Raw genomic sequence first — 15,781 nt, forward strand, 5'->3', positions numbered from 1 at the left:
TCCACCAAATTGCTCTCTGCTTCGACCAATCGAACGTTACTGGGCAATCGTGAAGAGGGTCTTCAAGAAGACTGGTAAGGCAGTTGGGAACATGCAGGAGTTACAAATAATTTGGGCTCAAGCGTCCAAAAAATGCGATGCAACACTTGTCCGGAACTTGATGAAGAGCGTTCTATCAAAAGTTCGAAAATTTCATCCGGTTTTCCTTATGCTCAAGTTAAACCTCGTACAATAAAGGATCAATTTTTAGTTTGAATAAAATATCGTTTTTTACCATATATATATATATATATATATATATATATATATATATATATATATATATATATATATATATATATATATATATATATATATATATATATATATATATATATATATATATATATATATATATATATATATATATATATATATATATATATATATATATATACATATATATATATATATATATATATATATATATATATATATATATATATATATATATATATATATATATATATATATATATATTTATATATATATATATATATATATATATATATATATATATATATATATATATATATATATATATATATATATATATATATATATATATATATATATATATATATATATATATATATATATATATATATATATATATATATATATACATATATAAATACCATTTTGTTTCACTCATTATTGAAATCTTGAAACAGACCTTCGTGGCTTGAAGTTATATACGTGAAACTAGTCCAACTGGTTCATGATCCGAGAAATTTTAATCATGGGGTATTTTCACAACATGAAAGTACATTCTTTTTTCCCCAAATCATAACTCGTTTCGCACAATTCTAGAATCGGAATTTTGCTCGTGTAGTTTTCTGGTTGGCCATACAAAGTCGTACAAAGCATTCACCAGTTGATTGTTCTTTGTTTGTATTTAAAAATTCCAATCCGAGTCTATGCGTTCATACACCAAGGTCTACTGAGAGGAGCGGCTCATTTCGCCGAATGGGTCATTTCGCCGGAAGACCATCATTTTTTACGAAAGGGTTATTTTGAATACATAACATATTAATTTAACGCAGCCACATAACCGAAGCTAAGATGGCTCGGCGACACAAAACCGCTGAGGCGACGCCAGCTGAGTTGGCCTCTTGCATACAATCCTGTAACCGCCTCGTTTGCCTGGTCTACTCAAAGCTAGGTTTCTTTGCTTCAGTTAGGTCCGAACGAGCGGTAGCGAGGTCGGATAGCATACGAACAAAACGAAGTTACGAAGCCGCATTAAATATTTTTTCATCTGCACTCAGTTATCGGAAATACCGCAAACAACTACGTGATAGGTACAATAATAAAGTCAACCATTTTTTTGAGAATTCCATTCTAAGGATCATGAATAAACCTACAAAAATTATTCAAGTCTCTGGATCATTTCAGAAATACGATTGTAGGTCAACAAAACTGGAGTAAATATAATCATTTTTTATTTGATTTACCTTTTTTTATAAATATAAAAAATAGGTATAGAATTCGCTCAAACTTTAGATAAATTTTCCAAGGCCCGAAGGGCCGAATGTCATACATCAATTGATTCAGTTCGACGAACTGATCAAATGTACGTGTGTGTGTGTCTGTATGTGTGTTGCCAACTAAGAGGTCGAGATCTCAGAGATGGCTGGACCGATTTTGATCAAACTAGTCGCAAATGAAAGGTCTCCCGTCACCCAGAACGCTATTGAATGGTTTTGAGATCGGATGTTTACTTTTTGAGTTATACGAAGTTTTATGTTAAAGTTTTCAGTTTTTTGACAGTATCTGTCACTCTTGACCTTGAAAACAGAGTACGAGGTCTGTTCAAAAAGTACCCGGAATTTTCATTTTTCTAAAAAAATATTTATTTATTCGTCTACATCTATATGGTCCCCTTCAAAGTAATCCCCCCTAGATATAATACACTTATGCCAGCGTTTTTTTTCAGTCTTCGAAACACCCCTGATAGTCACTTTTTGTAATGCTCTGTAGCACTCTCAGCGATTCTGCCTTTATCTCTTCAATCGATGAAAAACGCTGTCCTTTCATGGGTCTCTTCAACTTTGGGAACAGGAAAAAATCATACGGAGCGATATCTGGTGAATAAGGAGGTTGGGGCATGATTAAAGTCTTGTTTTTAGCCAAAAAATCACGAATAAGCAACGCAGTTTTGGAACGAATTTTGCTGCCACTCGTTTCATGCCCAAAACATTTGAAAAAATATGATGGCATGAGCCAACTGATATGCCAACTTCATCAGCAACTTCTCTAATAGTGATTCGGCGATCATCCATAATCATTTTTTCCACTTTTCCCACATTTTCATCGATTATTGACGTGCTGGGTCGACCGGAGCGTTCGTCGTCTTCAACGTCTTCGCGGCCATCTTGGAAACGCTTATACCACTCGTAAACACTTGTTTTTTTCATAGCAGACTCTCCGTAGGCTCTCTGTAATATTTCGCACACTTGGTTACACTTTATTTCATTTTTCACGCAAAATTTAATACAAATTCTTTGACTCTTCAATTCATCCATTGTTTAAACTAACAAAAATCGCCGAGCTCAAAAAAACACGTCTACACCAGCCGCTACAAGACAGAATGTAAACAATGAATACAGCTGAAAATTTCACCATACATTAGGGACATATATACCAACACAATAAAAAAAATTGACCACCGGACTCTCCAGACGCGCGCAATTAAAAAATTCCGGGAACTTTTTTAAACAGACCTCGTATGTCGGAGATATCGACATTTTTGTGTAAGCGACTTTTCCTCCTATTCCAGCAGTAGGCGTGTTAAGCGCTGTATGACAAAGCAATGCTTGGAAGCAACGTGAAACACGATTCTTATACTGTTACATACAATTGTTTCTAAGTACCAAACAGACTGTGTACTGCATACTCTTCAAGAAATTTAACCTCGGACCGATTTTAGCACGGTTCGTTTTTGGCAGCATAATCGTTCGAATATGACATATGTAAACCAGATGATGGCAGCATTTTCGTGTTGAAAGCAATTCCATAATTATATTAATTTAAACTACTCACAGCAATAATTGTTGGAAGAACATAACCCATATATAACATTGGAATCAGTTCGTCGAGATCAGCAAATGCGTGTGTGACAAATAATTTCACTCAATTTTCCCGGAAATGACTCAACCGTTTTCTACAAACTCAGATTCATATGAATAGTCGTATGCTCCTACACAAGGTTCCTGAATTACGTTTGGATCCGACTTCTGGTTTAAGAACTACAGGATGATGTGATGATAGTGTTACTCATTTTTCTCGTAGATGGCTGAGCCGAACTAAGATTCAAATGAAATCTAGGAACCATAAAAGATTAAAATGAAAGGTCTTAAGATCCTATAAAATATCTCGCTTTTTAGTCAGATCCAACTTCCGGTGTATGAGATACAGGATGATTAGTATAAAAATGTCCATTTCGCACAAATTTATTAGGTTTATTGGGTTTGTAGTTTTGGATAGTCGATAACCAAATAAACTTATCTCAGTTTTTGCGGCATTCAGTTTTCGATTCGGACGGTACCCAACAATTTAATTCGCACTACGATTTCTCAAAGATGTCTACATTGATTTTCAAACAGTTTGAATCAAATGTAAACTGCACAGCTCTTGAGGTGGATTTAACTGACTTCGGCTACACCGATTTTAGAATTCCAGTATCGAATTATTTCTCAAAGCTCAATCGTTTTCTCAAAAAAGTTCAAATCAAATTTCAACTACAAAAATTAAAATTAAAGGATTTATGGTCCCATACAAAATTAATAAATTTTATCCGATTCTAGAATTACAGGGCGATGAGTTTTTAATATTCATACCGATATAGAAGATGACACTCCAAAAAAGTTTCAAAGTTGTACTCAATACTTTTGCAATTTATACGTCATATTAATTTATGGCCATACGAATCGTTTACGGTTATGCGGGTTTTTGAATACTGGTTCTGGTAGTACCGTGAATAATCGTAAGCTCTAAAATGCAATTTATTTCGACATCTTGCCGCTTGAATATCATTAAAATAATGGCATGCGAACTAAAACACCAAAGAATAATCATGCAAAAAACACATGCGGATGATCAAAAAACTGCTAGGTGGATTAAGCACGTTTTTTATCAATTCCAGTCACGAAATTGAGAATAATGAAGAATTCGGCGTACTGAGGATACGTACAGCGTAAAAAACCGCGTAACTTCAGAAATTCACGTAAAAAAACTTTGGAAGTATGGGTAAAAAACACGGTAAAGCTAAAGGATTTTTTATTGATGCCAAATATGTTAGAAATGCATGAAACGTCCACCAGATCTGGTGTAATCTCAAAAAAATTATTTTTTTTTTTTGAAAAAAAATCGACTTTAAAACTTTTTTCAGATTTCCGAAATCGAAAATCTTTTTTTTTTAAGCCAAATGTCTTGGAAATACATGAAATGTCCAGATCGGATGAAACCACAAATTACAATTTTTTTGAAAAAAAATCTAAAATCTAAGAAAAATTTTGAGATTTCCGAAATCGATTTTTTTATGCCAAATGTTTTACAAATGCATGAAACGTCGAAACCAGATGTAATCTAACAAAATAAATTGTTCTGAAGAAAATCGGAAGTTTTGCAAGTGTCAGAGAGTTGACTTAAAAAATCGGGATAACACCAGATCTCAACGTTTCATGCATTTCTAAGACAGATCAATAAAACCGCGTAACTTCGGAAATCCGCGTAAAGAAAACGACTAAGTTACGAAATCCGCTTAAAAAACCGTGTAAAAAATTACCTCAGTGCATGTGCCCTGGTCACCGACATATTTTCATATTTCTGTAAGAAAATATACCATAGATAAACTCACTACAAAGCGCTATTCACCTATGAATTGAATAAAAATGAACGCTAAAGTTATTTTCAATGTACTATCATCTTCGAATGTTGTAGCAAATCCACACCGCAGCTATCACAGAACATCTAACGTGCTTCGATTCAGTTTGCCAGCTAAAAGGAGAATACGATGTAGCATAAAGAGCGCCCCTTCGAGTATTCCCCTAGCCTTTACAAATGAAGGGGAAGCGGGTGACGATGTACATACAATTTTCCGTGTACCGACTGAGTTCATTCGGTGTGCTGCACATTTCGAGTGTAGCGAGATAACGACCAAACGTTTTACTTCGTCCGTGTTGGGTCGTCATTTCTGAGATGCGGAAGTGAGCGAACTCTCTTACTACCGAACGGGAGTTTGCTCCGGTCGGAAAATTTCAGCAGCGTCACGAGGACGAGTTGAAGTATGTCGCGAAGTTTGCGAACAGGATGCTCTCAGTTTTCCTACGACTGCTGACGAAAGCGTAACAATTGCTCAACTAGGACCAGTCGAATACGACTTTGTTTTTCACCGTTTCGCCAACAACAGTGCGTCCATTACAGAGAAATAAGTTGCCGTATAATAAAGTGCCCCAAGGATTCTAGTGCACGTGCGGGTCAGGAACATAACGTGCTTTGGGATGTTGGGAAAAGTTTTCCATTTCACTAATATAATTTTCCTCCCATGATTTCTCCGCGACGCGTCATTCTGGTGTTCGATTTAGAAAACAAAGTGCGTTTTTGAAAGGCGATTAGTGAATTGTTGGATAACATCCGGTGGGACAGTACCGAAACGGTGACGAAGACGAGGGGGGAACATGTGTTCCATGTTGAGTTCAGGCACCGTGCGAAAAAGGACAAGGTATATACGGTGGTAGTGTAGTTTGCGAAAAAGGAAGCAAGCCTCAGCACAAACAGGAAGGAAGGAAGAGGCGTGTGTGTGTGTTTCATAGTACGTTGGAACGGAAAAGCGGTTGGAGAGGAGGAGAGTGTTTGTAGCATGCAAAGAAAATTTTGCCGAGCAAAGGCAGCGATGACAGCACGAGTTTAACTTGTGGAAATGTTGAAACGTGAATAAGGTTTTATTTTTTCTATCACTTTCCTTGGCGCTTGCCGAATAATATACAGCACGATAGGCAAAGAAGTGCCACACATCCTTAATACATCACAGTGAATTATTTCTCTGACGTTCTCCTAACCAAGCTGATACGACACCGACAGTGTATGAGATCAAAAGTTCAGTCTTCTTTTTGTACGCATACAAACGACGACAACCGGCTCGTTTATGCGAAGTTGACGAAGAAATTTACGACCCAGGTATGCATATGTAGATATATTTGGTAAAGCTGGTGCTCTAGTGACGCTCCTCGTCACACGAACACTCGGTGATCAAAATATAGGTTACATGTCTTAAAGAATCACATTTTGAGCATCACCATTTCGAGCCTGGAACCTTGAAGCTGAAATCACTTTGATGGTAAAAAAAACCCCCCGCCGACAATAATACGTCGCGAACGAGTCTGTGGTTTGCCAAAAATTAGAATTAGTGTTTCCCGATGTGCTAAGCAGCGATTAACCGATGGATGGCCGTTAATGTTGTTAAAGAGACATTAGATCCTAATCCGCTTACGGTATTCTGGGTGTCCAACTAACCAAACCACCCACCAGTTGGCCCGCTGTTCGTTTGTTGTGACTTTCAATGACTTCCCAGTTTTTTTACTCAAATCAACGATTGTGCTCAGGAACGACCGCTAGTGGGTGGTTGGGCTCCTTTCAGTAGATAGTAGCTGTTTGCTAGAACTGCGTGTCACTGAGGAACGCAAATGTGCTATTGAAACCTTCATACTCGGCTAATCCGGCATGTTATCTTCTTCATCGTCGCCATAATCATCATTGTGGAAATTGCAGTCTGCCAGTACACGATTAAAGCTCTGTTTAAGTTGTGTTTAGGTAAAAGTACATTTTATTAAGATTGGTTTAATCCATTGGTAAACACTATGGTAAACATCGGCTAAGGAATGTGAGAACATTATTAAATATTAGCGGACCCCCGCATACTTCGTAACGCAATAATATTAGAATGTAAATGAATCAAAGCTACTTTCAATAAATTTTAATGGTTATTGAAATAAGACAGTGGTTCCCAAACTTTTTTCTATCGTGGACCACAGGTTGGGAATAGTTGCTCTGTGATAAACAACTTTTTTTCTCCATTTCCGGTAAAAATATATAAAACCGATGGTTTGCGGACTCGCGTACAGCCAACTTACAATTCTCCATATAAAAAAATCCATAAACTCCTAATGATTTTCCTTGAGATTTTTTGACGGTAGCAGAAAAACTAAACGGATGGGAAATTGACGTTTAAATTTAAACGATGTATCAGTTCCCTCAATAATATTTGCAATTAACCTTTTAGCTTTGAACATTTTTTCTACATTTGCTTCTGTACTTATTACTGTACTTTCTGCTCTTGCTGCCCTTTTTTCTGTTCCCGGCGAACTTCGTACCACTCAGAAGTGATCTTTGGAAGGAAATTATTTCGAACAGTCAGAATAAACAAACGACCTGTGTAGGAGTCGGTTTCAGAAGAGCGTGGTTATGAAAAGTTGTTCTATCGCGCACAGTTTTCATGTTCTGTCAAAATAAATCGTCAATTGTTCTTAATTCGACCTCAGCAATTTTTCAAAATGGGTACCATTTACACTTTGCTGCACGAAGTAGCGTTGAGCAAAAAATATGCCCAAAAACATTTCGAGTGGGTTGATATAATTTGGATCGTGTTTGGGCCAATTGAAGACGTTTGGGCTCGAATGACCCGTACTTGAAATTTGAAACATTTCTAAAATTTGGAGATCATTTGGAGAAAAGTACGCACAAAACCTCCAAAACAAGCACAAAGACATCCTTCGAAGGTTTCAAGCCTTTATTCATTATAAAGTATTTGCCTGAAATATTTGAAATAAGTTTCACTTACTCGTACCAGCGATTATGATATTATGTTGGGCTATTGTACCGATAGTTATCTCATTACTAGAGTCACCATATTATTTTGCCGATTGCTCAACTTTTGTTGAATCAACGAACTATTATAAAATCGGATACAATATATTTGCTTCGATTCTAAAGCTACGATCAGGCTAGGCCAGTTTATCTGTCACAGTTTATTTGCCACAGACAAGTAAATTTTTCGGCAGTTTATATTTGGTCTGGCAATGTGATCACACTATTCAAAGTTAAATGACTGCAACAGTCAAGTTTGACTGCTGACAGTAAATACTTTGATAGTTGTTATGTTTGACTGTGACAGACTTTTTGAGCATGTCTGTATTGTGATTACATTGATCAGACAAATAAAACTGGTTACATACTTAAATATAGGGAGTGGGCTGTTTATTACAGTTTTTCTGCACACAGTGATCACATTGGAAGAAAGTTTGTGTGACAGAGAACTTTTCACGGAATATTGCATTATGATAAAATAACGATCTGGTCTCATAAACGGAAGTTCGTTGCGTTGCTACTTGGTGTGTTGTGTTTGGAAGCAATTAAAGAAGGAATATAAATGTGCTCCGTTTTTTTACATTTTTTATAAATATCAAAAATAGGTATAGAAACCGCTCAAACTTAAGAAAAAAATGTAGGTTATTATTTTAGAAAATTTCAAATACTGAACCTTTCCACAGTTTAAAAAAATATGAAACTGATGCTCTTCGATGTATCTAAAAATCATTTATTAACCAAGTATGAAGTGAGCGTGTTTTTGTTAAAATGAAACGTTTATTTTGAATGAAAAAAAAAATAGTCGAAATAGTGACCATCTTTCTGGCAATTTGTGGATACCTCGAGAATCAGACATCCCATTTTCGACTTCTTCGTAGGAATTGAAATGATGCAAAGTCAATGCGTGGCTTTACAATAAAAACATATGGTAGTCATTTCATTTAAATTCATATTTGTTTTCCTTCCTTTTTTATCTCTGAATGATTTACATTACAAGTGATTCTATGTATTATAAAATATTCCATCTTTGTTACAGTACTTTGGTTGTTCTGTTTCTTATTTCCTATCTGTATCTTGATTTCCACTGATTCAGTGTCATTCGATACAAATAGTATTCGGAAATAAATGAATACGACGGTGAGGAAGAAACTCCTAGTCATGTGCTTTGATTGTAACCTTCCTGAACTTTGAAACTGATTTTTATTTGACTTTGCAGTATTTTTCTTCCAATGCAAACATAATTCTAATGCTTTTCCAAAATCATCTCTTTCTAATACAAAATTCGACAATTTTTAAATGATGAAAATATACGATGTTGTTTGTTCTATGACTATTTTATGTATATTTGATATATTTAGCAGATGTCATAACAAAAAAATATTGAGATTCTTTCACATCATATGTTCATTATCTACACGTTTGTGTCTTAACGCTCACATCATACTGGTATATCTGCTATTACTAAAAATCCAGAGTGGCACCAAGATCGAAAAAATATGTTTCGCAATTGTTAAGTATTTTTCACGCAACAAATATATCTTCAATAGATTGTAAATGGAGTGGTAGATTCAAAAATCAAATGCAATGAAAATCCATAGAATCATCCTACCTCCGTCAATATGACAATTAAAGAGTTGAAATTTTGGGAAGGTTGTCTCCAGTCCAAGCTCTTTCAAATATGGTATAACGGTATGAATTCGCTTTGGGGCAGAGTTCAGATTTTGACAGATCCACAATTGTATTACCAAACGCTTTGTAATCAATTCAATTATCGAATGAACGAACGATAAGCTATTGGAAATTCGGTAAATATTTACAAAATTTAGAAAAACTTTCCAAATAAGTACATTTTCTGTTACCGTTCATCATTTTTCAATTTGGAGTAGTTAATACTTTGTTCATTAATTCATTATTTAATTTTTCATAATTATTTCATTAAAGTACAAAGCAAAACGTTCCAGTACTATGCTTCTGGAAATCCATTGTACTTTATCGTGAAGATGGAGCTCGGAAAATTTAGTAGTAATTTCTATTAAAAATTCTACGAAATATGCGATAACCTAAGCTTCATTATTTCGACCGGCAATGACGACATTGACAACGCGGTTCGGTGAGAAGTTAATACACGTGGTTAAGAGATAGAAGTGGAGTCTAATACTCGTTAATCGATTTCGATCGATTTTAAGTACTTTTTTGTAAAATAAACAATATTTGTGTATAGAACTAAAGAGCCACAGCATCATATCCAAAGAGCCTTGGGCTATCCTGATCCTGGCTTCCTGTTCCTGAAATAGTGGTCATATACAGGGTCACTCGAAGTGTAACCGATTAAAAAGGCCATAAATTCAGTTTGGAAAATTACTTTTACTTAATTCAAAGTACAAAATGTGTAAAAATAATACAAAATTCAGAACCAATTCACTTTTGCTCGATATGACCACCTTTTGCCTTGACTATGGCCTTGAGACGGTCAAAAAACGAATCGCAAGCTCCCCGAATGTGACTTGCAGGTGTATTTTGGCCCACTCGCGGACAATAACTTTTTTCAGCGCCGCGAGACTGGTGTATCTTTTAGTTCGGACTTTGCTCTCCAAAATGGCCCAAAGAGAATAATCCATTGGATTCGCATCCGGTGAATTCGAGAGCCATTGTATAAACGTGATGAAGTTGTTTTTCAGCCATTCTTGGTTTACTCGAGCTTTGTGAGACGGTGCCGAGTCCTGCTGAAACGTCCATGGTCTGCCACCGAAATGTTTGTCTGCCCACGGCTTCAAAGTAACCTCCAGAATACTTTCCCGATAATATGTCGCATTTACCTTGACGCCAGGCTCGAAGGTCTGAAGTTGGTTACACTTCGAGTGCCGGACCCTGTACTAAAAAATGGAACTCACTCACTTTTCGTAAAGGTTGCTTGACCAATATTTACAAATTTAGGTTCAAATAAAAGGCCAAAACTCCTGAGTTTCTGAACTTTACGCGGATGCAAGTGTTTAAAATTTCATGTTTGCCATTTCTAAAATTATAAGTATTTGAAATGTAAACCGTCGTTTAAAGTACGATGGCCGAATCATATAAAATCTTATAAAATTTACTAAAATCAATACAGTTTTTAACCACTATTTCAGGAACAGGAAGCCGGGATTAGCCCAAGGCTCTTTGTATATGATGCTGTGGCTCTTTAGTTTTATACACAAATATTGTTTATTTTACAAAAAAGTACTTAAAATCGATCGAAATCGATTAACGAGTATTGGACCCCAATTCTATCTCTTAACCACGTGTACTAACTTCTCACCGAACCGCGTTGTCAATGTCGTCATTTCCGGTTGAAATAATGAAGCTTATAGAATTCTTAATAGAAATTACTACTGTATTTTTCGAGCTCCTCCTTCACGATAAAGTGCAATGGATCTCCAGAAGCATAGTACTGGAACGTTTTGCTTTGTTCTTGGATGAAATAATTATGAAAAATTAAATAATGAATTGATGAAAAAAATATTATCTCCACATTAAAAAATCCTGAATGGTAACAGAAAATGTACTTATTTGAATTATTTTCTAGATTTTGTAAATATATACCGAATTTCCAATAACTTATCGTTCGTTCATTAGTTCGATAATTGAATTGATTACAAAGCGTTTGGTAATACAATTGCAGATCTGTCAAAATCTGAACTCTGCCCCAAAGCCCCATTCCGTTATACCATATTTGAAAGAGCTTGGACTGGAGACAACCTTCCCAAAATTTCAACTCTTTAATTGTCATATTTACGGAGGTAGGATGATTCTATGGATTTTCATTGCATTTGATTTTTGAATCTACCACTCCATTTACAATCTATTGAAGATATATTTGTTGCGTGAAAAATACTTAACAATTGCGAAACATATTTTTTCGATCTTGGTGCCACTCTGGATTTTTAGTAATAGCAGATATACCAGTATGATGTGAGCGTTAAGACACAAACGTGTAGATAATGAACATATGATGTGAAAGAATCTCAATATTTTTTTGTTATGACATCTGCTAAATATATCAAATATACATAGAATAGTCATAGAACAAACAACATCGTATATTTTCATCATTTAAAAATTGTCGAATTTTGTATTAGAAAGAGATGATTTGGGGAAAGCATTAGAATTATTATTGCATTGGAAGAAAAATACTGCAAAGTCGAATAAAAATCAGTTTCAAAGTTCAGGAAGGTTACAATCAAAGCACATGACTAGGAGTTTCTTCCTCACCGTCGTATTCATTTATTTCCGAATACTATTTGTATCAAATGACACTGAATCAGTGGAAATCAAGATACAGATAGGAAATAAGAAACAGAACAACCAAAGTACTGTAACAATGAAACATTTTATTATAGAATCACTTGCAATGTAAATCATTCAGAAATAAAAAAAATAAGGAAAACAAATATGAATTTAAATGAAATGACTAATATTTGTTTCATCGAGTAGCCACGCATTGACTTAGCACCATTTCAATTCCTACGAAGAAGTCGAAAATGGGATGTCTGATACTCGAGGTATCCACAAATTGCCAGAAAGATGGTCACTATTTCGACTATTTTTTTCTCATTCAAAATAAACGTTTCATATTAACAAAAACACGCTTACTTCATATTAAGTTGATAAATATGAATGATTTTTAGATACATCGAAAAGCTTCGGTTTCATATTTTTAAAAACTGTGGAAAAGTTCAGTATTTGAAATTGTCTAAAATAACAACCAATCCACCATGCGTCTCCGGGCCTCGGAAAGAGTAACCAGTTTTATTTGTCTGATCAATGTAATCACAATACAGACATGCTCAAAAAGTCTGTCACAGTCAAACATAACAATTGTCAAAGTATTGACTGTAGGCAGTCAAACTTGACTGTTGCAGTCATTTAACTGTGAATTACACTCACATTGCCAGACCAAATATAAACTGCCGAAAAATTACTTGTCTGTGGCAGATAAACTGTGACAAATAAACTGGCTAGTCTGATTGTAGCTTAAAAGAATTATTTCGACGAATACCACATATATGAGAATGTGAGAATATGAGTAATGCGAGAAAGCCCATCAATACACCACTAGGTGGATTAAAACAGGTATTTTTATTACTATCTGGTTTCTACACATCAGAAAAAAAAATATATCACAAAACCAACCCTCTTGGGGAAAACCACGTGTACTCACTTCTCACACTGGTGCTGGAACGTTTTGCTTTGTGTTTGGATGAAATAAACAAGTTTTTGGTTGTCATAGAATCTGTGGCAGACAACTTCTGCACAACAGTTTCAGAAACAGTCAAATTTTTCTGTACAATCCTCAACTGCTTGTTTGTCGACTATGATCACACTGTGATCACATTGTCACAGATAATCTGCACACTTTGACTGCATACAGATGGACAGTCAAATCGATTTTGACTGCTTACAGACAACTGCGAACCAATTACACTATATTACAGTCAAACTGCACAGGTTTGTGCAGATAAACTGGCTAATGTAATCGTACCTTTAGAGCGACGCGAAAACTCGAAGTGAACGAACCTATTTTCAACTTACCCTGACTATCTATCGAACCGAGATAGCAGATCTCACTCTGACAATTAGTTTTCGCATATGAGATGACTTCTGGAGTTGAGATGAATGGAGGTGTCGCAACCCTACCAAATTATTTTCGCATTTCACTCCAAATTGACTTCATTTACCAATTGTATGTACGTTTTGTAACATAGTTGTGTTTGGGTTAATCTATTAAAATTAAAGAAGTATAACTACAGCTGACCGCAACTGGTGATGCAAATTTTGCTATTCGAGCATTGCTAATGCTTATGTAAAATTTAAGCCAAAAAAAACTTCATTCGAATTCACACAGAATTGCTATGTTCACAGCGGCAGAAAATAACATGTTTTAACGATAGTAATATAAACTTAAAACCGCACTGTTCACTCTAAAGTATTCTTACAATTTTGACTTGTCGAGCCGTAATTGGTTTTTGAAATGTATAAACGGTTACTGTTCCGTTCCACGGGGATGGTTTTAGAACTGAAACGTAGTGTTTGTAGCAGAATTTCACAAACAATCTGAAAATGCAACTCAAAATTATAAAGTTTTAGCCAAAACAATTGAAATTTGAAAAAGTTTACATAAACTTTTCCGAATTTTTTTTGTTGCTTGCGCGCTGCTGTTTCGTATTGAGGTGGTGGGAGAAATGCACGGAGGACTCGGTGGCATTATATCGTGAGCAAAAATTGCATATCAAATAATGAAGCGAATTTACACAGCATTGGGTTTTGTGTTGAAATTAAAACGAGTTGAATACAATAAAATGTGTATTATAAGAAGTCATCTATTTTCTAAGTAACTGTCATTTATAATGCTAAAAATGTCCAACTCTGTTGAGCTCAATGCACTGATGTTGCTGAAGCAATAATGCTTGGCTGTGTAAAGTCATATAATAGGTATTATTTTAGATTCTAGCAATTTTTATACCAAAACTAAAACTTCAACCTTGACTGGCTACTGAATGCAATGAATACAAACCAAGTAGTATCGTTCATGTAGAATATTTGAAAATATAACTTCTATATAACCTGTGATACAAACAATGTGGGCCTGGTGAACTACTGGCAAAGATATCGAAAATACTTGAATGTTCTCTTGTCTTCAATCGTTCTTTTGAAGAAAATTCCATGCTTGCTACTAAACTCAGGTATATACATGGTTAGCAAGTTAGTCAATACATATAACAGGTCGGCTGAAAAGTTCGTATCGTTTCTATGAGAGGGCGCCACTAGAATTAAATCCATACCATTTTCAGTTAGTACCAACCTTCAAAAGATACGTGTATAAATTTGACAGCTGTCTGATTATTAGTTTGTGAGATATTGCATTTTGAGTGAAGCTACTTTTGTTATTGTGAAAAAAAATGGAAAAAAGGAATTTCGTGTGTTGATGAAACACTACTTTTTGATGAAAAAAAGGCGGGTGGGTAATGTCAGAGACATAACTGGATGTCGTGAATACGAAAACAAATGACATGTTCCTCAACACTTCCGAATATCAATTACTTGATCAATTGTATGAATTATTCAAGCATTCCCCTTTTCCACATTTTTCGCAAAAACAAAGAAGGCTTCAGTTGATATCGATTACTGTGAATTTCACACAGCGAAAAGTGCACAAATCTAACCAAACTGTTCTAGATTTGCACTAAACCGAGGATATTTCCTTTCGATTTGCGAACAACAAATCCTAATAGTTCTTTAGAAAACTTTTAGAGCCATTAGAACGACTGATTTTATGTAATGCTCTCCACCGTTGCTCTTTCACCAATTCAAATGACTGGCAGCTGTGACGTAATCGCTCTTGTCGGAAGCGAAACTAGCTTTGCAAACGACACAAAATACATCGCAGTGGCGATAGAATCCTAACTGATCCAATTTTTGTTGAGAGGCTTGTTTTTACCTGATTTCGTTTGTAGCTTTTTCACTAATGGGCGGTCCTAACGGCTATAAAAATAGTAAAATAGAATTTTAATTTCGATATTTCATTTCGGATTTGCATTTCATTGAAAGAAACTACCCGGATGCTGTACCAGGTTTATTCCTGCCTTTTAGAAGGACCAAATTGTGGAACTCACTACGATATTAAACACTGTTTGAAACATTTTTCTCGAACGTTTTGTTTTACAGCAGCAGATATTTTGTTCTCTTCCTCAGAACGCGTTCTGATTGGCTGGTGTTGACATGGGTCAAATCAGACAGGTTTTTCAATAGTGTACTATTGAAATACTTCAATGCTTTTTCTTTACACGCTTAGGTTGAAAAATTTGGATTCTATTGGTAGTTAGATTATATAAATCCTTTC

General features: G+C 35.2%; 1 protein-coding gene across 4 annotated transcripts in view; it reads left to right on the forward strand.

The window, feature by feature from the left end:
- Nucleotides 1-5,378: 5,378 nt before the first annotated feature.
- LOC131427403 (nephrin-like) overlaps nucleotides 5,379-15,781 on the forward strand; it is a 219,118-nt gene continuing 208,715 nt past the window's right edge. The window contains exon 1 of one of the 4 annotated variants that reach the window (XM_058590556.1): nucleotides 5,379-6,219. The gene's annotated coding sequence lies outside the window, so the exon portion shown is untranslated. The remainder of the gene's footprint in view (nucleotides 6,220-15,781) is intronic. The other 3 variants (XM_058590557.1, XM_058590558.1, XM_058590559.1) reach the window with 3 other exon arrangements.

Source organism: Malaya genurostris, chromosome 2 (assembly GCF_030247185.1).
Source record: "Malaya genurostris strain Urasoe2022 chromosome 2, Malgen_1.1, whole genome shotgun sequence".
In the NCBI taxonomy this organism is placed as follows: domain Eukaryota; kingdom Metazoa; phylum Arthropoda; class Insecta; order Diptera; family Culicidae; genus Malaya; species Malaya genurostris.